This window comes from Chelmon rostratus, chromosome 24 (genome assembly GCF_017976325.1).
Source record: "Chelmon rostratus isolate fCheRos1 chromosome 24, fCheRos1.pri, whole genome shotgun sequence".
Lineage (NCBI taxonomy): Eukaryota > Metazoa > Chordata > Actinopteri > Chaetodontiformes > Chaetodontidae > Chelmon > Chelmon rostratus.
The window spans coordinates 10813728-10836444 of NC_055681.1; positions in this window are offsets into that span (position 1 = coordinate 10813728).

The following is a 22717-nucleotide window of genomic DNA, read 5'->3' on the forward strand; positions in this document are numbered from 1 at the left end:
TATGCCGCCGCCCTTTTCTTGATGAGCAAAAAGAACTTACATGCAGCTGCAACCAAACCAAGACTCACGCTGCAGTATCACACATATACAGTTAAACCTTGATCATGCACACCTCAACCACGGCCTGCTTCCTGTTTCCAGCCCTGCTCGAGTTCCTCCAAAAAGAAAGCGACAGCATGTGCACACAGGGAATTACTATCCTCATAGGTGTGCAAGCCTGGCTGCTATAATACCTTGTATGGGCATTACGCATGCATGCCTACACGCTGATCCTCACACAGGCACACATACATCCCAGGCCCACCACACCAGGAATCAGCCGGCGATTCCGGAGGATCAGAAACCCGGCAGCTCTTTGATTCTTCAGATCTGGAGAGCCTGTTCTTTACTCCCTGACGCTGGTAAAACGGGCACCCGCTGTGATTTATCTGTGGGATGAGGGGAAATAAGACGGAGTAGATTTTGGCGGCGGAGGGAAGGGCAGGAAGCAGCTATTGCGGGAGTGATGTGGTTCAAAGATAATTTTCCACCGCTAATAAGTGTTGATATTTCAGAGGCAATTATTTGAATTGGACCAGTGTGATTGGAGAGCTCCTGCCTGGCTCGCAGGATTGATGTGGCCATGGGTGGATGTTCAAAAATAACTAATTTTACTCTGTTTTGGATTTTACATTATTGGAAAGGCACCCATAGCACACATACGCATGTGTTTACTCTACATTTATGGATTTACAGTGTTTTTTTTTTTTTCTTTAGAACAATGCACTGCATGATATTCTGTGAGTTAATCATGTGTTTTCTCTGAAACTCTTCAAAGTCACTGTTTAACTTTCGCTGTCAAATAAATGCAGAGCGGAGCATCCAAAGGAAAGACCCACGTAAACCACACTTGAGCAAACGTGAGTGCCTTTTTATGGACGATGCCATGCTGCGAGACCGCGGTTTTCTGATCGAGCAGTTCGTGGCGCGTTGGAAAACGGGTCACGTGACAGCTCTGTCTGGGCAGATCGAGGCCTGCCGCGCTCCAAAGGAAAGCTGTTCAGACATCCCACTGCCTTATTTATGAGCGAGAGTCAGGATCACAACATCGACTCCTCATTTGGTGCGTGAGCAGCAGTCATGCAGACAACAATGATGAAAAGGCAGTAAAGTTCAAACAGACTTCTTTTAACTGAATGATGCTTTATTCTGCATGACCAATATGCATGCTAGTAACTAGTTAATAGTGTATGTTTGTACCTTAATAGAAAGTGTGACCACATATGTATTATACATACACACAAAAAGGTAAAATGTATTGTATTTTGGCCTCAGTGCTCTGTGTCTTGTCACTCCTTGTAAAAACACATTGTGCAGCGGATAAGAGCGCAGGGAGCTATCGCTGCAAACCCCCCAGGGAATCAAAGAGAAGCAAGTTCGCAGGAAGACACTGAAGTGTTGGAGGGAGCAAACAACAAGCACAGAGGCAGCGGGAGGCAGTGGCATCGGTAGACTGAGCAGGTAAGGGTGTGCATGAGCCGGCCAGCCAGGGAGGAGCTATTCCGAGGGCTAAAATATACCAGGAAGGGAAGACTTTGCTTTCATGTCTTGATTGACAAGTGAGACTTTGTTCTGAGCCTCAGTGAATCTACTGGGGGGGAAAAAAGAAAAAAAACTGACCTGCAAGAGTGGCTCCAAAATGGACAGACAGATGGGCACTGTTTTAAAAAGCAATGCCAGTCACTCTCTATCTGCACCAACATGACACTCCAGTGCCCAGAATTTTTTGGACCAGACACTCAAGATAAACTGTACCAAAGCTTTATTTAGATTACGCTTCCGAACAGCGCTAAAAACAACTTTTAATTCCCATCTAAACATGATGAGCAAGGAAAAAGTCCACCTAAGGCTCAGGAAAGTCAACAAAGGAGGCGCCATAATGGAAAAAAAAGGCCTGATCACTCCTTTTCCTGTGGTTTAGCTTTTAGACAGGTCACCTTCAGAGAGGTCGCAGCATGATTCGCATTCACAGGAGAGACATAATAATTGTAATTTTACCTCTGAATCCCTCACTGGCACTCACGCATAGGAGCAAATATAGCACGCTGTCAAACCTGTTCATGCTTTGCAGTTTTATTATTGAACTCAAAAACATATTCTGCACAGGTCCCCGCATTGCCTTTATCCAGCCCACATTACAGGCCTAAATAGTAGATGGGCCATGTCATTATTGAAACACCGTTTTCCTTTTTTGCCTCACTTTTTGAGTCAGTGTTGGATCCAGAGTGCAGATGCATTCAAATGACTTTGTCCTTGGGAGTTGATGAGACATGACTTCGAATGAAATGCATCAAATCCATGGAGGACAGTAGACCAGAAACTATACCGCAAGACCTAGATATCAGAAAATACTGTATAAAACTACCCAGAGTTCCAAGTGAAGCGTGTATGATCTTGGTCAAAAAGGTGACAAGAACCCTGGAGAATGGCTCTGACGGGAAGATGGAGGTCTTTGTCTGTGATGGAAGATTTTGCCAGGAGGACAGTCGGCGGCAGCGACTTCTCAAGTCTGGGTTGCAAGGCCAGACGGTGGCGAGAGGGAAACCACTTGTGAATAAAAAGCATAGTAGCAGCGAGGAGTTTGTAATAACCCAGTGGGCCAAAAGATCCTTTTGTCTGATAGATTGGAAATTGAATGCAAAAAGTTGTGTGGAGAGTGCTAACTCCATAGTGGGAGCGTCAGGTGTAGGTGTGCTTTTATGCTGCAGCAACTGTAGGAACAATAAATGGAGCCAAGGTTGGCTAGATTCTGAAAGAGCCGGTGTCAGAGTGTCAGTAACCTTGCAGGAGTTTGTAATAATACAGTGACAGAGCTCGAGAGCATGTAACAAAACATGCCGTTATCTAATAAAGTGGAAATTAAACTCTATAGAATGCACAAAGTTGTATGGAGGACACTGACGCAGTAGTGGAAGCTGTGGGTGTGTATTCAGCTATAATAAATGGCTGCTACATTACATTCTTTCCTCGGCTCCAGAGTATCAGTAACCTTGCGGGCCTTTGCCCTCAGACCTACAGGCCTCAGCTACTAACCCCAGACAGCAAAATTCAACACTGCGACGGCATTTAGAACAATTGGAGGCTCTCGAACGGGAGGACTCGAAGACAGCAGGTCAGAGGTGGAGCGAATCGGGGAGCAATGGCGGGACAAAATCCAACGCTCTCAATGTGCCAAGCTCGTACGGAGACATCCAAAAAACACTGGAATGCTGCATTCGCTGCCAGAAATTACTGTCAAAGCCACGGTACATGGACTGCTTCATTTTTCCGTGTTGCATGTAATCATCGTACATGATAAGGTCAGGGGCTGTATTAGATTCCACTCAGTGCAGCATCTGAGACATGGTGTTTCTACAGCCACCCGCGTCCCACTTACATAACCAGACATTTAGTGACAATACGACAGCAACGAACATGCACTTGCAGCTCCACACACAAGCTTAACCTTATCCCCTGAAGAGTAATGAAGGTGAAGATGAAGAATACTTGCGCGGGGCGACAGAGCAGATCGTAGTCCTTGGTCCGGCGCCTCTGCAGTGAGCAACTGCAACTGTATTTATGTTTATGCGGCAGATAATTAACTATTGATTTAAGCTTTTTGAAGTCCTTGTTTTCTGATGAACAGTGTAAGGAGGCCGCAAGCTGATAATCTGCAACGTTTTTGGTCTATTAAGGGCCCATCTCCTTGCCGTATTCCACCGAGGTCTAAAGGGTGATTGATTACTTTAGCATTTTCAGGATTCCACTGACCTGAACTGACCTCAATGTACAGCCTGCTTCATCCCTAATTCATCCCTCCAACCCCACCTCTCCCTTTCCCAATTTTAATACAGTTTAAATGAGTCGGGCGCGTCGGCAAAGTTTTCTCCTTTCATTTGGTTTTGAGGCGGTGACGGACGGCCCTTATTTCACTCTGGCGTGTTGACATGCCGGAGATGGGGCGCCACCGTTTAAAAGTCAATATCACCGAGACAGATTGGCAATTTGAGAAAGAGAAGTGACACAGTGAGTATTCAGAAGGGACGTATCAGACCTTAATGTGTGCCGAGCTATGACAGCGTGAGTGCGACGACGACGCTGACGATGTAAAGTAAATTAATTGGCTGCTGTACTTTATGACTGACACGGTCAACATGAACTTACTTGACCCAACTGAACCAAAAGGTACTTTTAAGTTTTTTAATTTTGAAATAATCCGCCTCCTTTAAACAGCCGGGAAGCAGGGTAGCATAGCAATTAGAGGGAAAGTGGTTTAGTCCTCCTGATGGCAAATCATCCACCTTTATGAGGTGTCTTTGAGCAAGACAATGAATCTCTATAAACTCCAGTGTTGCCGCTTGTGGATGACTCTAACCTTTGACCTTCTTGACAACCAGGGAAAAGACTGTTTTCACCCTTAGGGACCATTATTGCAACAAAACCGCAATTCTAAGGCTCAGCTAGTGGTCCCCGGAGGCTGACATTGTCCTCAAACCACAGTGTAAGACAGGCACTAGAAGACACAAACAGCATCATCAGTAGCTTGCTGCTCGTGGAGCCTCACCAGTGGCGGGGCTGGATTTTAAATTTGAGGGTGGCTCTGGAGGAGGGGCTATGGGGTGTATAGCCTCGAGACCATGTAGGGTTCACCCTCATGAATATGAATTACTATGTAAGATTTTTCATATCTCTTGATCATAAGTCGACATTTTTGGCCTGTTGGTCGGCATGAAAAAATCTCAACAGCATATTCAGCGTGGTTCAAGATGAAAAGGTAAGGGAATCCCCAAAACTTAGTCTGATATATCATCTTGGAGTCATGAATATTTGTTTAAAAGTTTGTGCAAATCCATCTTTATGTAGATTTGTTGGTGATCTAAAGTGACAAGTTTTGACCTGCTGGTTGAGCCAGAGCAAAAGTCTGGAGATCACCAACATCACTCATCCTCTGGGGAGCATGTCGGGACAAAGCTTCATGCAATTCACCCAATAGCTGTTGAGCTGTTTTTGTGTGGATCAAAGCGGTGGGCCGACGGTTGACGAAAGACTAGAATATAGTGACAATACAAGAACACATGAAGCAAACCAAAACCTTTCCAGCTTTTTCATCCGGAGTTTGTCTTTGTCAAATCCTGTGATGCTCTGATCTTTTGTTTCAGTCTGCCTGGAGCATACGGTGGACAGGATGCTCTTTTTATCTGCAATCCTATTTGTTCAGACTGTGTGTGCCACTAAAAATCAATCACTGTTTTTTTTTCCTCCCTCCAGTTCTTTGAAAATCTATTAGAAAAGAGATCCTGTTTTCCTAAAGTAACAGTGGTCATCTCTGTTCATTGTCTTTACATTACGGCCCCGACTGTGATGAACTTGCTCTTTTTGCCTTTTTGGCACAGGTCTGTTGGCTTAGAGCAGGAGGATAGCGGTTAGCCTGGAAGCACAACCCATCAGACTGCAGCAGGCAGAGAAAAAAAACAACAACACAAACCAAAATGGGCTTTTAGGGATTTGGCTGCTGTAGTTTGATACAATAAGAGGACAAGACAAATGTCCAATGCATTGTTGTCATGAAGAAGAATACAACAGCCAGATTTCATAGATTTTATTGCTTTCAGATCATTTCTGAGCAGAGAAGACAAGAGAGAATTTCCATCAGTGAAATTTTTCATAAAATGCAAAATACAGAATAGGACAGAACAGGAAAAAAAGACCTTTGTCCTTCAGCCTCGCCTTTACCTGAGAGACAAAAGCCGCCCCTGCTGTCGGCTAGCTGCGAGCTAAAATAAAAATTCACTGGTTCAGTTTGAAATCCAAAGTACATCCAAAGGCTGGCCTGGAATACATCAAGCGAAGTCTGCTTAAAGACACATTTGTCTTTTTGTTTGTGGCCATATCTTAAGAACATGAACAGTCCTTACTGCCATTCAAATGATTTGCATGCATAATAAGTGCCTGTGTACCTTTTTCATGTTGTTTGATCATGAACATGACTTTGCCTTCATGCGATTAAGAGCAAGACACTATCATAAACCAATGTGATCCTTTCCTCATTCCTTTTCACAGACACTCAGCTGAAAACAGTACAAAGACAATATGTGTGACCTCATCAGCTTCATTGATTTTTGCAAATAACTCCTTATTCTGAATTGGATGCAGCGACATGTTTCAAACAAGTTGGGACAGGAGCAACAAAAGGCTGGGAAAGTTGTGGAACGCTCCAAAAACACCTGTTTGGATCATTCCAGAGCTAAACAGATTGATTGGTAACAGGTGATAGTATCATGATTGGGTATGAAAGAGCCTCTACAGGCTCAGTCGCTTCCAAGCAAGATGTGAACACATGATTTTTGGAATCTGGGTTGTATTTGCATGTAAATTTGCTCTCTGCAGCACTTTTTGTGCGTTTCAACAATTCGGGACAACAATTTTTCCCCTCCCAGCGTTCTTAACATTGAAAAACAGTATGAATTGGGAGTAATTCCCACAAGACAGTCTGAGGGATTGAAGAGTGTGCAAAAACAGCTCAATAAGACCACAAGAGAACCCTCAAGCACACTCCAATTTCACAGTGGGACAGCCTTGATCCTTAGCGGACTTATCAGGAAACTGCATCCAAGTCTTCATAGGAAATGGGTCAAGTCGGAGCATTATTCAAAATGGCATGCGTTGAAATTTCATTGTCTTAAATAAGAAAAAAGTGTAAGAATTTGACCCACTAACTTGCACTCAGAAAACTGAGTTCAAAAGTGTTGAAAATGGAGCTATTGGAAAAGCATTTTCCTCTTCTGCTGAGAATAGCATGTCAGAGGTGTGTATGCGGAGAAAAATGCCTTCTCTATTTAAGGTAGGCTCACTTGGTGCAGGGCTGCCCATTGTTTCGTCTCCGTTGGCCTCCAGAGTGGTCAAATAATGGGAGGATTTTGGAAATAATGACCAGATCTTGCGCGCCGCAGACCAGCATTTATTTTCACCCCCAAATGTTCGGCAGCGGGCAGGTTTCATTATTATCTCTCTCCCTGTTGCTTCCGCCTGTGGAACACACACCAAATCAAATGAGCTAAAATTCTGTAGAAACATTCAGCGGTTTATATTTTATGAGCCACGCAGAATGCATAACCGTGGAAGCAGATCCCGTCTACACAATACAGCTGCATGTATTCAGCCACAGCATGCAGCCGGCTTTGGTTGCGGTGAAATTGGCCTGGCTGGGAATTTTCATGAAACATAGATGGTTCAGCAGCTATTGAGCCACATCCACTTCTGAAGATGATGGAGCTGCAGATGATAGCTCTCACTGTGAAGCAGCCAGGGCAGAGAATGACTCCATCCTGGCCAGGGCACCAGATCTAATCTCAAAGTCGAACTTGCAGTTCCACGGCCTCCATTGTCCTGCTTTTCCGGCTGCGATGGTCCTCTTTGTGTCCCTGATTATGCCAAAATTCACCTAGTAATTCTTCAAGTGCAACCTTTAGATCCTTAACCACACTTGGGCTTTGATTCTGGAGCTTTCTTCAATACAAAGGCTTAACAGAGAATGCAGCAGGATCAGTAAATCACACAATTTCAACCTTCCCTGCACTGTAAACTGACTATAAATCCTATTCCGAAAGTCACAAACTGGATGGCAGACATCATAAATGTTCTCATTTTAAGGTTGCACAACTTGCAGTGGACCTATTAAGTATGATATAACTGCAAACGGATGCAGACTGCACAATAGCAGCTACTCCAATTATCCGGGGTACTTTAAGCTATTGTCTAATCTATAGAGCTAGCTTGGCAACGTTCCCTCCGATGATCATGAAACGGACTGGCAGCCAGTAAACTGACCCCAGCACCACCCTTTCGGTCCGGGGCAGCTTCCTCTGGAGCTTTAACAGAGCCAATTTGCAAATGATTTTCATCATAAACAAATACGGCCAGAGGTTGCAGTCATATCCATCGCAGATTGAATTCTAAGACGCAGAATTTCCCAAACAAGCATCATTCAGCCAGTCACTGACCCCTGGCTTTGGCAATTACAATACTGGACTCAGCACAGAGACTTTTACTCAAAGACTAATTTTTCAGGTTTGAGTGCGAGGAAGCTTTCACGTCCGCTGTGAGATCATTTGGCACTCGGGTTGCATGGTGTCAGTATGGGCGCTCGATCTAAACGCCCTCCTGAAAGCCTGAGGGTGCGAACGCTTCCTTTGAACGCGTCATGGAGGCTCCTTCTTTGTGACTTCATCAAACTCAAGTGCATCCAGGCCTGGAAGCGAACTGCACGCCACCATTTTGAGGTGGATTCAAGCCAGTAGGATTTGTGGACGCCGGGACTTCTTATGTCTCTCGCATAACAAAAATATAAAGTGAAGCTTCCTCCATCCAAACTCAGCATCCTAAAACAATGTCATTAAAAAAACTGAATTGCCTGAAAGTCTCAAACTGCAGTGCAACTTAAGTGAGACTTTAATCAAAAGCAATTACGGGAATTGACCCCGACATTGCTTGATATTATGGGAATAAAGGGACAGATGTTGTCATCTAATCGCCATCAGGCACTCATACTCAGAACCATTAACAAAATGAACTGAGGGTAGGTTCTTAATTACATCAAAGAACACGGACATGTCCATCACACATAAATAACTTCACAAGGGCAGCTTTTCAACCTCACTGACAGCATGACTTGTTGACTAAAATGTGCGAGCCTTAATGATTTAAAGAAAATCACATGAAAAAAAATAACAAGCAATTAGGTTTGTCAGGTTCTGTCGGCCCGATATTAAAATAACATGTGAAGACTGTGTCCCTCACGGTGCATGCTGGGATATGCTCCGGCCCTAAAGGGATTAAGTGGGAGGAGAAGGGGAATGAAAGACAACAGATGCGCATCAGCCGTCCGACTGCCAGCGCAGCGTCAGCGCAGCGAGCATCTCAAAGGTGAGCCCTGACCCGACAAAAGAGATGAAGATAAACAACTCATCCGTCAAAGTGTGTGCATGTTTACGGGTGTGAAGTGGAGGTCGCGAAGAGGAAGGCAAGAAGAGAGAGAAAAACAGGAGTTCATCCCAATTAAATAAATGAATCATCGCAGAGCAGTGGCTGAGTGGATCACAACAACGCTGACAACGGGTCTCCCACTGTTCCAGCCAGCAGGCTCTGGCCACCCTCGGAGATTAATCAAATTCATGGAATGTTTGATTTGCATTTCATTAAAGATTTGGGTGGAAAATTAATAGGGAGGCACTTTGTTTTCAGGGGACAGGCTGCTGAATTTCAAACCCGTCTTCGTTTGTGTCGCGCCTTCGCTTTGCTGTGTCACTCAAATCCCCCCCTTTTTTTTTTTTTGCTTTGGGTTTCTCTCTGGCTGCTCTCTCGGGAACGGGAAACGAATCAGCGCGATCTGATGTTTTTCTGGCCGCGGCTTTTCTGCTTTTAATGCGGGCCCTGTTTCACTGCGTGTGTTATGTTCGCTTGCGCTTCGCCCGCTTTGTCGAAATTGACACGTTTCCAAAGCTGCGTGCACGTCTCAGTCTCCGCCGGGCCATTAGTTCCTACCAGATGATTGAAAAGAAAATAAATTGCATCAGCTGACATTTTTCCATCATGCCATCTCCTGTTTCACACTATGCATGATGAATATATATATACAGAATGCATGTGCCTATGCATTTGTGCAAGTATTTTTTCCCAGAATGCATCCACAAATAATATCCACCATCACTGTGGTCTTCCCCACTGTAAGTGTGTTTATCAGCTGCACACATGCATTGTCCCATATACCTAAACAGCTGCCAGTTGTGATGTGCACTGTGCAAACAGATGGGCTGAATCCTCATCCCTTTTACTGTCCAAATGCATCCCATGTTTCAGTGGATGTGCAAACTCCGGAACATCTGGGTCACACCGAATTTGTGACATCTGTGTCCTTTTGGATGTATGCCCCAGATCTCTGACACACTCTCTGATATACATACACCTAAAAGTGCTCTGTTTTATTCCACTGGTGTCCCACCTTATGTAGCAGATGCACAATATTATATCTTACCTCTCTCTTCTATTTTTAATTTCTTTTCGTCTTGATGTAGCTCTCTATTAGCCCTTGTGGCTCAATTTTGAGAAGTTCATTAAGACGGCAAGGCGGACAACACAAAACACCACTCCTCCCTGAGCACATTACCTTAAATTACAATCAGCGGAAAGACACAATCGTGCAGAGTCGTCCCAGCTAAAAGCAATAATTGCTCCTGAGCTGACTTCATGAGCGTTGCTCGCCCGCCGTCCGCTTTTTGAGCGGCACGTTTGGGAGCGTTCTCTTTGAGCCAAGCTTCATTAATTCAACCACTCTCTGATCAAACAGCGAGAGGGTACGCTCATCCCAGGCCTCCATCAGTGTTGCCAGTCATGTTTCCTGCTGTATAAACAGCAGCTACAACTTAAAACACTGATCCAGATCATATCAATGGCACGGGCATTGATAATCAATTTCAATGAACCTGCACTGTGTCGTAAACCCGTTCACATTTACATACTGGCAATCAATATTATGGAGCTGCTTGCTGGTCTAAGCAAGTGACATGTCAGGAGATTGGTTCCTTTCAATTTCCCATTTCTGTCAATATTTATGGGATGTTGGGATAGAAAATTAAACGACAGAGCGGCTGATGACAGATTAAAATGCATAGAATTCAAGTCGCACGTATACTGTCAATACCTCCGTCATGTATATGCAGGCTTCTGAAGAGGAAAGAGGGGGAAAAAAATCACTTGGAAATCATTTAACACATGAGACTTAGAACTCAGCAGTGTTGGATAAGTAGGACCATCAGCTGTGGTCGAGACAGACAGAAACCCGCAACACAATCCACCCTGCCAATACTCATGTTTTGGCACCCGAGTGTATTTGCTTCCACACTTGAGCGAATCATCCAGGCTAAACCGAGAGTTTTGTTTTAATAATATCTGAAGCTCGGCACCCAATCGGCCTCATCTGACGCCGGTGAGGAATGGCAAGATTGGAATTAAGCCCATTTGAGTGGAACTGGTTAAAAAAAAATATATATATATGATGGGGGATGTCTGTGTCCGTTTGTGAATTTGCGGCTGCTTTAGCGGAGCACATCTTTCAGGCGTGCTCAGCTCCGTGTGATTTCATTAACAGATAAACACATCAGTGGCTGATATTATCAGCGGCAGTGCACTTTTTTTTTTTTTTTTTATCTGGAAATGTGGTGCATTTGCATTTGGACCTCTCAGTCCTGGGCCGGTCTGAACCACTGCAGTGCAGAGGATGATAATGTTAGAACATCGATTTCTATAACTTAACTAATTTTGCCTGTTCGTAAGATCTGATGAGAAGAGCCTGAACATTAATGACTATGGATTTCCAGAGTATAACTTGTCGGGGGTGGACCGTTCATTAACATACTGTGTGTGTGTGTGTGTTGGGGGGGGGGGGGCTCATGCTACAGACTGAAAATGCACTAACAAAGTGAAATATCACTTTTGAAGGCAAACTCTGGCACAGGCGACGTCTCGGAGCCGAGTATATTTTATGCAAACAAGCCCTGCACATCTTTATCGATCTTGGGGAGAAATTATCATAGATTTGCAAGGCAGTCATCGCAGGCAGCTCGTTTTTGAGAGCTGTTGGTTCGTGGAAACAAGGCTGTCATGCAATTTCAGCTCATGGTAGCTTCAGATCATAAAGGATAATGCCTGTACAATACATATACCATCTCAGTTACCTTGTTTGCTAACCCTAACCCTGATTTAATACACTAGTTTAGCTGTTGAGTAACATGTACATTAATATAGTTACTCTGACAATTAGTGATGAGTAACTCAAGCTTCTAAAGCTTCCAGCCAGGATGTATAAAAGCACGGTGAATGTAAAAAGTAGGGATTCTAACTTCTCGTGAACTACACTGATGAGGTGAATCCAGGTAAAAGCCATTATCCCTTATTGATTTTACCTTCCTCACAGCTACCAATTTCAAAGGCAGCGGAGGAGAAGCCCCAAGCTTTGAGCTAATTAGGTAGCGTGCAGAGCTGCGTCTCAATATCCGTGAGATCTTCCAACTATTTCACGCTGTACGTGCCGTGTAATAACTGACGCCGGTCTAAAGCATCATATACAGTGAGATGAATGTGCAGGATGGATCATAATAAGCATAATTTTGAGATGATTTCAAACATTATTTTGCTCGGTGGAACATCATGCGGTGGCTGCATTGCCGAGCAGCAGCATCCTCGTCAGTAATAAACATCCATCCCCGACTGCCTCTCATCTCATCCTAAAAGGCTGCTTGAAATCCGCGGCAAACACTCGAAGCCACTACACCACGCTTGCCTCCCTCTGCTTAACCAGCAAACCCCCTCGCTGAGCAATTATGCAACATTTGGGGTGAGGAGTTCACAAAGTCATTAAATACTTTTCTAATTATTATTGATTGAGCGCCGAAGGATCGATGCAAATCTGGAGCGACGGAGAGGCCAAGACAGGAGTGAGGAACCTCTCCAGAGCTGTCATGTGGTTAAAACCGCCACCTACCACCAAAACGGAGCTCCACCTTTTCCATTTTCAGAGCGGCGTACCTCGCCGGCTCGAAGGGAGCGGGGCGCAATGCAAATTTTCTGCCAGAAAAAAAATCAGCTTGCTGCTGCTGTCCCCCTCTGCCAAATTCAAGGCGCCGAGAGACGGAACGAAAAATAAGCCGCACAAATTCTATCATGAAAACTTTTTCTTTCTCTGTGTGTGTGACCTTTGCAGTCATCATACCGACCAGGAATTTTAATCGCTGCGGAGAGTTTATCCCAAATTAGTGCCGTTCCTACCATCAGATGGGCCACAAAATGACTTTGAAAAAACTGAATTCGGCACAGAGAGCATACTAAGCAGGCGCTCTGTGAATAAAGCCTCTTTAAAACAGCTGTTGCACACTATATAGAAACGATATGCACTGATGCAAACTATGGAAGGGAAAATATGACTGCAACAAATTGAATAATATACTGGATTATTAGATTTAATGAATTGAAGATAGCCTTGATTAATTAAATTGCTTCTGGTAAGTGCCTCTTGTGCTTCTTGTAATAAAAATAGCCTTGAACAAGAGGTGCAAGCATAACTGTGGACAACGCTCACACCGCACAACTTTATATTATACTCCAGCACGGTGATGTAATTCCTTCCAGAGTTTATTTTCTCTGTTAGTCTCAATCCGTCAATCAATCAGAGGCGTTGTTTGGGCCTAATAACAAACTATGTCTAGGCTCTTCCTTTCATGACCCGTCACTCTGTGAGCTGCTTTTGCTCCAATTTCTGTGTTTAGCTGCAGACATTTACCAACCCCGAACACTCCCTTTACTCACTCTTGCTCCTTTTCTTTCAGAATTGCATATTACTGTAAGTGGAGCGTATCTATCTATCAGGAAACGTCAGGACGAGTCAATGAAAGCTCATTAGTCGGATGCATCGGGGGTGAAGCTAATTTTAGATTCCGAAAAAAGGTGGGCACGTGTGAATGTACTTTTCATCTGTGAGGCAGGCTCTCAATGCATTTCCGTGGATGTGCCTGTGCCCACAAACACAAAGACAATAGCTCTCAGAGGAGATGAATGGACGGCGATAACATGCGGCGAATTTATGGTGATTCTCTGCACGTCAAGCACTTCACATCCACAGTCAGGCGTCTCTGCTCGCGTCTCGTGTGTCGCAGATGACGCCGAGGCAAGATACGGTTCAGAGTGAACGCCACACGTGGCTGCAGGCTGCCATCAAGATCACAGACAAAGCCACATTATCATAAGGAGCTTATTATTATTGTCGTCTGTGAGGTTTTTTGCTTTGTTTTGATATCATTGTTGCTAAGCGCGCACTGATGTGGCACTTTTTGCACTGCACGACTGAAAGCAGTTGTCAATCAGGCAGCGGATTGGATTTTGAAGTTTGAATGTCACAAAGGCGCTCTTCGGGTTTAATCTCTCGTCCCTGTGGACTGGAAATTGGCGCAATGTAAACTCGCCGCCGGTGTGAGGCAAAAAAGCAGTCTCTACCATACAACAGCGTTCTCCAGAACTCATAAAAGAAGTTTAAGGCGAAAAAAGTGAGCATGTGAATCAGTGGTGTCATCATTTCAGAATCTTGGCACGGGAAATTATTTTTTTCAGCTGCTTGGCAATGAAGCCTGGCACAGCGACTGGCCACTCCGCGGAAGCCACAGCCAATTAGACACAATGCAGCTTGTTTGCTCTTCTTGGGTAGTGACCCAGAGGGTGCTCGCGCTCGTGTCATGGCCGCCAGGGTTTACCTCCCGTGGCCGCAGAGCCTCTCCAGAGAGTAAGACCTGGTGCTCACGGCCCCAGGACTGGCTATCGTTGGTCACGCTGCGTGCCCAGATCAGTGTTTGGAAGAGGTAGAAGTGAAAATCTCTCACCAAACGCAGCAACCAGAGCCCTCACGCATGTCACAATGAACACACCACTCCAGTGCTTAAATCACTTCATTGCTTTCCAGTGCACAGTGGCTCAATACATGACCTGCTGCTCACTGATTACAAACCATTCAGAAGTCTTTGTGTGTCACATTTTGCTTATTATATCAGTTTGCTGCATGATGTTTGCTGCGTGCATTTTTGTGTGAAACACATTGCGGTTTCTTGTCATTAAACGCGCTCAGTAAATTGCTTGTATTTCCTCATCATTTCACTATATGTTGACCGTTTCAACCTGCGAAAGAAGGGAGCAAAAATTATGTTATTTATATTTAAAGACAAATAAAAAAAGAAAAAAAAACATTGCAGATTATTGCTTCAGCTCTCTATTTCAAGTCTATTTCAAGTATTGTCTGCGTCTGAAACCCTTCAGTTACTCACTGTACATTTTATAATGCAACATCAAAGGTCTGGCTTCTGCCAGGGTGGACTTGTGTGGTGCGCTCCTATGGGATGTTTTCTCCGAACGGGAGTCTGGTGTCAGTAACAATAAGACGCAGCCTCCCTCAGGATGATTGCGCAGGAAAGCTGCGATGCTTCATCCACGATTCTGATTGAGGCCTTCCTGCGAGACTGAGGCGGCCTTTCCTCTCTCGCGCCAGTCAGTCCATTTTCAGGATGTGTGGGGGAACGTGTTTCCTCTCAGTCCCAGAAGCACATGAACACAGATAGCGGGTCGTAATCCACTTGCCATCGCCGGTGATTGATTGTTTGCACAGCCGTGAGACGCCCGGCAGCTCGCTCTTCCTTTAAGAGCGAGCTGCAGGACACTTGGTGTGGGACGTCTCAGACACATGGCAGCAGGCTGGGGGAAAATACGCCCGATCGGAGCAAATGAACTCAATATTTTGAATGCGTCTCTCTAAAAACGCTACAGGAATTTTATTTGAAGCTCACTCCTTGATCTTCAAAAGCGATTTCAAGGCAAACACTTCTGGAATCTCTAATTACTTTCATATTAAAGGTTTTACTGTCATACTTCTAATTTTGTGCCCTTTGGACAATTTTTTTGAAATATAATTAGAGAACTTGCCAAAATTTCTAAATTATTTCACAGTGACATGAAATACCTCATTTTTTTGTGCTGGGAAATGTTCCCATGACTTGTGGTAAAACATTTTCAGGATCGAATGCTTATTTCACTTCTTTTAATAACGGGCAGAATCGAACTTCAAGTTCTTCCTTCACCTTCAAGTAATGCAGGAATGCAAACTGCTGTGTGATCATTTCTGCCTGAACAGCTTTTGCTTACATTTACCAGCTTCCTTCATGAATATGGAAGGGGCCAGTAGTCGCCTTGTTTTCACTCATGGTCTTTCACTGACCCAGAATGCATCCTGCTGGTGCTCAGAAAACCTGAACCGGAGGGGGTCAAACGGTACAGCAGCAGAGCTCCGCTCCCCTGTGGAGAAAACTGCGCCTCACCTGTATGATCAAAAATGACTTTGACTTTACAAGGTGGGCTGTCACATGGGCAGATAGGCAGAGTGAATATTCATCATGATTGCAAGCACAACACGAATCGCTCATTATCCGGCTGTAATTTTAAAGACAGCATGCAAACACGCGAAAAGAAAAGAAATGCAGAAGCAAAACCAACAAACACGGAAGGTTCGCCCGTGTCTGACTCGTCACGACGCCGAGCACGCCGGCCGAAGGCAGAGCAATCCAAATCCTCCCGATAAAACGTAATTACCATACATCCGTGATGTGTTTGCCTTGGCGTATGCGTCTAATCCCGAAGATCTGCAGAGTCGCCCCAAACAAAAACAGAGGCTCGGTGCACTTTGGCTGTTTATCATGCACGCACTGCAGCACAGCTTCACCCGGAGCGAAGTTAGTTTTGAAGTTCTCCGGGATGGTTCGTTTGAGTGAAATGCGGTGCGAATGTGATTGCTCTGAAAACAACTTAATAGTATAGTTATTACTTACTTAATTAGTATATGTAAAATAAAAAAGACTGATGTGGACTTGGGAATTCTGATTAGCAGAAAAAGCTTGACTGAAAACATTTTTTTTTTCAGAGAAATACTTCAACAAAATGTCTATTCAGGCTGAATCATAATATTTACTCATTGCAGACATCTTTGAATTTATTTGTGATTCCTTAAAATAAAAAAAAACTTTCTTCTAGCGTGACAACTTCTTTCCCCACAAAATAAATAATTAAGTCCTTTATTTGCTGTTATATTCAAACATTTATCTGTCGTATTCAATAATGAATGAACACAGACAAAATGAATTAATCCACTGAATGACTGCAGGGAACAATGAGTGCCATTCGAATGTATTCAGACTGGATGCGGGCTATAATCATGCAAAGCCAAAGTTGTTATTATCTGAATATTTCAGCTCATACGTTGCCTTGGAGAATTATTGTGTGCCATTGCTTCAACGGTGTTTGTTTGTTACGTCTTGATTCATCCATGATGATTCATCCGCGGTGGCCCTCAAAACTTTTAATTGGGACTGCGTTGGGAGGTTTCGGGTGGAGGCGCGTGAGCACGACACTCGCTCTCATCCGGCAGGTGGAATATTTGAGTTCTCCGTGGTTTTTGGCAGGCTGTGGGGAAGTCGGTCAGACCTGCTCGGGGCGAGACAGCTCCTCTTCAGCTGTCTTAATTTTCTGAAATGGAAATATAGATATTCCCCTCCTTGAACCGCCACCTTATTGTGGTGGAGGGGTTTGAGGTTTTACTCGAATGATCCGAGGAGCTATGTTGTCCAGGGCTTATTGCCCCTTGTAGGGTCTCCCAAGGCAAACAGGTCCGAGGTGACGGGTCAGACTAAGAGCGGTTCCATAGCCCAAATGATTGATCAAAGAATGAGGAAGACTACGTCGCCAGGACTGGCGTTACTGGGGCCCCACCCTGAAGCCAGGCCTGGGGTCGGGGCTCGTAGGCGAGCGCCTGGTGGCCTGGCCTTTGCCCACGGGGCCCGGCCAGGCACGGCCCGAAGGAGCGATGTGGGCCGCCCTCCAGTAGGCCCATCACCCGCAGGAGGGATCAGAAGGGGCCGATGCGGTGGGATTTGGGTGGCAGTCGTGGGCGGGGGCCCCGACGGCCCAATCCCTGGACTCAGAATCTGGCAATGGGGAGATGGAATGTCACCTCGCTGGGAGGAAGGAGCCCGAGCTAGTGCGGGAGGTTGAGTGGTACCAGCTAGAGATAGTCAGGCTCACCTCCACGCACAGTCTGGGTTCTGGAACCCAACTCCTTGAGAGAGGCTGGACTCTCTTCTACTCTGGGGTTGCCCACGGTCAAAGGCAGCGGGGTGGTGTGGGCTTTCTTATAGCTCCCCACCTTAGCCGCCATGTGTTGGAGTTTTCCCTGGTGAACGAGAGGGTCGCTGCCCTACGCCTTCGGGTTGGGGACAGGTGGTATTAATTACAGAAACTGAACAGTTTTCAATGAGTCAAGCAGAACACTGGAAACGGATCTGATTTATTCTTTGAATTCAAGTCACTTTACGCATTGATCAAACCCGTGAAAGTCCACGCTGTAGCTAGCAGTGACAGCAGTGAGGTCATGCACGATATTTTTTTCCTTTGTGAAAATATCTCCAACACGCTTGCAGACTTTTAGGACAACAGAATAAATAAGTGCATGAATGATTCAGTAGTTGGCCAGTTTTGTATTCCTGCGGCAGCATTCAGAGGGCTTTGAATCACCATTTAGACCTTCATGTTGGGAAATAATAATTATAATAGCACTAATACATTTATTTATGTTGTGCTTTTTATAACAAGTTACAAAGCACTTTCCATCGAAGTAAAAGACAGTGAGCTAATGGTGACACATTGTGATAAAATAAAATAGTAAAATCAATGGATCAAAGAGGAAAAACAAACAGCATAATTAATGAAAAGTGAGTTCAAATAGTGAGTGTTTAAAAGTGACTTTTAAAGAAAATCACATGTTCGCTTCGCTGATCTCCTCCTGCAGGTCACAAACAGTGGCTGAGGTTTGACCCAGGGTTCAAGGATCAGCCGGAAATGACCCACCGGAGGATCTCGGGCTGCATTTAGGAGCGCGGGAGGTCAGGAGGTCGGCTGTGAGTTCTGGAGCTAACCGTCTCCAAGCCTGAAGAGTGATCGTTAATTATTTTTTTATTTATTTTTTAATCAATTGCAAGATGAGACGTGTTTCCTCCTGCTGGACTCGGTAATGAGATTCAGCATTTTGAATCGGCCGAGGTTTCGTTGTGTGAGGCGTGAGATGATAATAAAAACTTATCTGAGTTAGAAAATACATGATTGGCCGACAGAATTAAGTTAGAAAATACACGATTGGCCGACAGAATTAAGGTTTCTGTTAGATGAGAGGCGGCCACGATGGGAGGAAATGTAGTTCTGTGATGAGTCTGGAGTTTGCTGATGCGAACCCTGGTCTCATGGGTGAAGGTCCTGTGCTTCATCCATCCAGCAACCCCGACACACATGCTACATCATTCGACACACTTGGAGTGGGAAAGCGCTGGTTACATCAGACGACCCAGTGCCTGAAAAAGTGACGCTAAGGGGTCCTCGCCAAGCATCTCAGAGCTGGTCCTGACAGAGTCAAGATTTGCATGGCTGCGGGAGGTCAGGTAAATAAAAAAGAAGAGTTTTTGTTTTATTTTTTTCTTCTCCTCCAAAGCACTGTATTATCTAACGCAAAGGTTGTTTTGCATGGGAACCCGGGCACGGCGACTCTAATCTGTATCCAAGAACAAGACGGATCGTTTTCTTTTCAAGTTGCCAGCCACCGCCGGCTTTTTGATCGCACTCACTCGTCTTTCAAGACCCCCCGGAAGATTTTGCTGCACGAACGTGCAAACAGCGAAGATATCAAAAGACAGAACAGCGCTTCTGTTTTTACACACACACACACACACACACAAAAATATTCTAGCATCAACGCTTCAGTGTTTCTTTTTCATAATTGCATTTTCAAGCAAAACATTGACATCATTTTCTTTTTTGTCCTTCACCACGTCTTCTTTTTCCAAGTCCAACCCTGGCACGTCTGTGATATGGATGACAAACCGTCGTCTCCCTCTCCTCTCACTGTCACCTGCACGGCAGTCGTCATTCAACCGCGCACACCTTCCCTTCCGGCTCCCAGCAGCCCTTCTTCTTCTCTTGTTTTCAGACCCGGATGCGCTGCGTTGTTTCATCGCTCGTCAAGCGGCCCTTTTCAGTGGCATTAGCATGTGCCATGGTAGCCACAATTAGCCACCATGACACATGTAGCACACTAGCATTCTGGAAGTTCACCTCACATGAGAAAGCTAGAAGGTGCAACAATGAAACGTGACCAGTCAAGCTCCTGGAGACTTCTCTGTGAATAAATCCCAGCGACGACGACCAGCGACTGATGCGTAATTCGGCATCGAGTCAGTAATGACAGTGTGTGCGAGCGATCCCCTATAATTGCGACGCCGCATCAATAATATCTTCTAATGATTTCCATTGTCTCTCTTCCCTGCGGTGTAATCCGAGCCACGGAGTTGCCTTTGTCTCATGTGTGAACGCAGCAGTGGAAATCGATTTTTGCAAGATAACAAAGGATGGTGGTGTTTTTTTTTTTGTGTGTGTTTAATAAGTTTAACTGGCATGTGTCAAACCAAAAAATAAAAAAAATAAAAAAAAAGGCTCACTCCTTTGCGAAGAATCAGTGAAGCGGAGTGTGTTTTCAGAGATGTGAGAAATTGGGACAGCTTTGATATAAATGTTAGAGAAGCCGGCGCCTTGAGAGGAATAAAGGGTGACAAGAGACAGAGAGGGAGATGGATATAAATGACCTCGGCCCCAGGAACTAAATGCCCCCGTACATCTAAGAGCCTATTAGAAGTTTCTGCCTCCTTCTCTACCTCGGCTGCGTATCCACCTCGTCCTGTCAAGGCAGGAACGCAGGGGGGGTGGACGGCCCCGTCTCTCTCCTCTGGGAAATAAACTAAGCATTCGTGAGTGGGGTTTATCCACATTCGCCTCGATGCACCATGACGGGTTTCTCACAGGAGATCATCGATGCGACGATTATTGGAGACAAGGTATAGAAACGGTGATTCCATAGCAGACTGGCTCATTGCTGAATCTGACGCTTCAGGGAAATGGCCCAGGACCACAGGACCGGCTTTTATCTCCTGCGATTTCATGTCTAAGCTGCTGCTTCGCCAATCAGTATTGGCAGGTGTAATTCCAGCGTGTTATTTGTTGCCGGGGGCGAAACAACAACATCCTGATATTACACGAAGCCGCATGAAGGCACTGATGAAAACAACAACACGTTCCTTCAGTGTGTGCAAGACAAAGAAATACATCGTCGTTTTAATAGAACTGTGTTGATTAATTTAAGGAATATGATAGAAAGCCATTTGAAATAGTCTAAAAAACTTTATCTTTCGACTTATTTCCAACACAGTTAAATTGAACATTCACTTCAATACACATGAAGCACTTCTAGTAGAGTGCGGCTTGTTTAATTGTGTTTTAATGGAGCTAAATGGGATGCTAACAAAATGTTTTGTCTCATTAGAGACAAACATTGAAAGCCCAGAAATGAATGTGATGCTCCTGGTTGAGGCGACGTCCCTTCCTTTGCTTGACTATGCTGATCTGTTGTGATCTGCCCTGATTTATGAATCCATCCCAGGACTGCTCCCCCCTTCTCTTTGTGGGTATATCTCAATTAAAACTAGAAACTATTGTTTGCACTCCGATAACACCCTCTTGCTGTCTCTCCCCAAGGTTTGCAGTGAAACGGGCAGACAGGCCTTGATGCTCCCTGTCCCTGCAGCCTGGAACCACTTGCAGACAGATCTGCAGCGAGAGCTGATCCCAATTAGAGCATTAAAAAAAAATGGAGTCAAGGGCTTGGTGGCAAATTCAACTGCAATGGTTTCTTAGCTAGATCCACTGCATGCTTTGTCTTTGTGCTCAGCTTAACATATTCCCAGCCCTTGATGGTGGAATTTGGCTTGAGCAGTCAGAGATCAACTGACTCTCTCTCTTTTGGCTCTGTTTTTGGTCTGGTACCAGGCTTTTTAGCTGCTGAATCCACTGCATGCTCCACAATGCTCTCCAGCTAATCGCTAACTCTCTTCGGCTCCAGTTTGGCGCTTAACAGGTGGCGCACGCTGGGTTTTTACAGCTTTTTTTGCTGAAATCCTCCCCAAAAATTCCGCTTCCACAAAAGAAATATCAGAATCTAATAGGTGGATTGCCCTGAAGTTTACCAAGCACGCCACAGGGTGAACTCTTCCTGATCAGGACTTTTCAGGCGCTTTCTCTCAGGCTTATCGACGCGGCACGGAGGCAACAGGCGCTGTGCGTCGCCTGCATGTTTACGTTGCCTCCGCTTTATGATTCCGCCGCAGCCCGCGGTTCAGAAATCCCCTCGGGCTGCGCTCCTTCAGTGCACTTGTCATGCTGTGTCATGCACCTCGGCGCTGTCAGAGCCTGACGCACATGTTCATCAAAAATGCAGACAAGGCACTTTGATCACAAGCTCGCGGGGGCCCGGAGAGCCCGGCGCACAGGTGTTCGCTACCTCGACAATGTCACTGCCTCTGTCCCATCTGGTTCTACTGTAACATCCATATGCATGGTGTTTTCAAGCCTGCCTGCCATCCCGCTGCACTTCACCCCTTCATCCGCCCCCCCTACGCTTGTCACAGAGATAGGCACCACTGAGGTTTGCTTCTATCTCAAGAGCACCTTCATATACCCTTGCAGTGTCTTCCACCGCTCCATGATAATGCTCTTAGTTTTCATTCATTCAAGAGCTGCGTGTTGAATATTATCAAAAGTTTTGGGGAAAGTGCAACTCAAGCAATGTGGAAACTTTGCAGTGAGCGCTTCTTAACTTGCACTTTTATTTTATATGCAGAAAACTTGTAATCATGATGTCAGTTGGACTTGTTGTGTTGGTTGACTTTTCTTGGTTACTGCAACGTAACGCAGCTCAGTTGTAATTTGTGCATTTGAACAAGCTCCTACTTGTAATAGACTGTAGCGCCGATGTCATCCAGAGACGAACCCCGGAGCTGCTCCGCAGACAGTGAATAATGCATCAACTGCTACGACTCCGACAGCAGACACAGCGAGTTTACTGGCGCATATTCTGATACACAGCTGGAAGCCCGACATTCACATAAAACCCATTCTAGGAGCAGCCGGTCAGTAACTCACTCCCAATGGGCCGCCTCCACAAAGTGTCCCCTGATGACATCATCAGCTG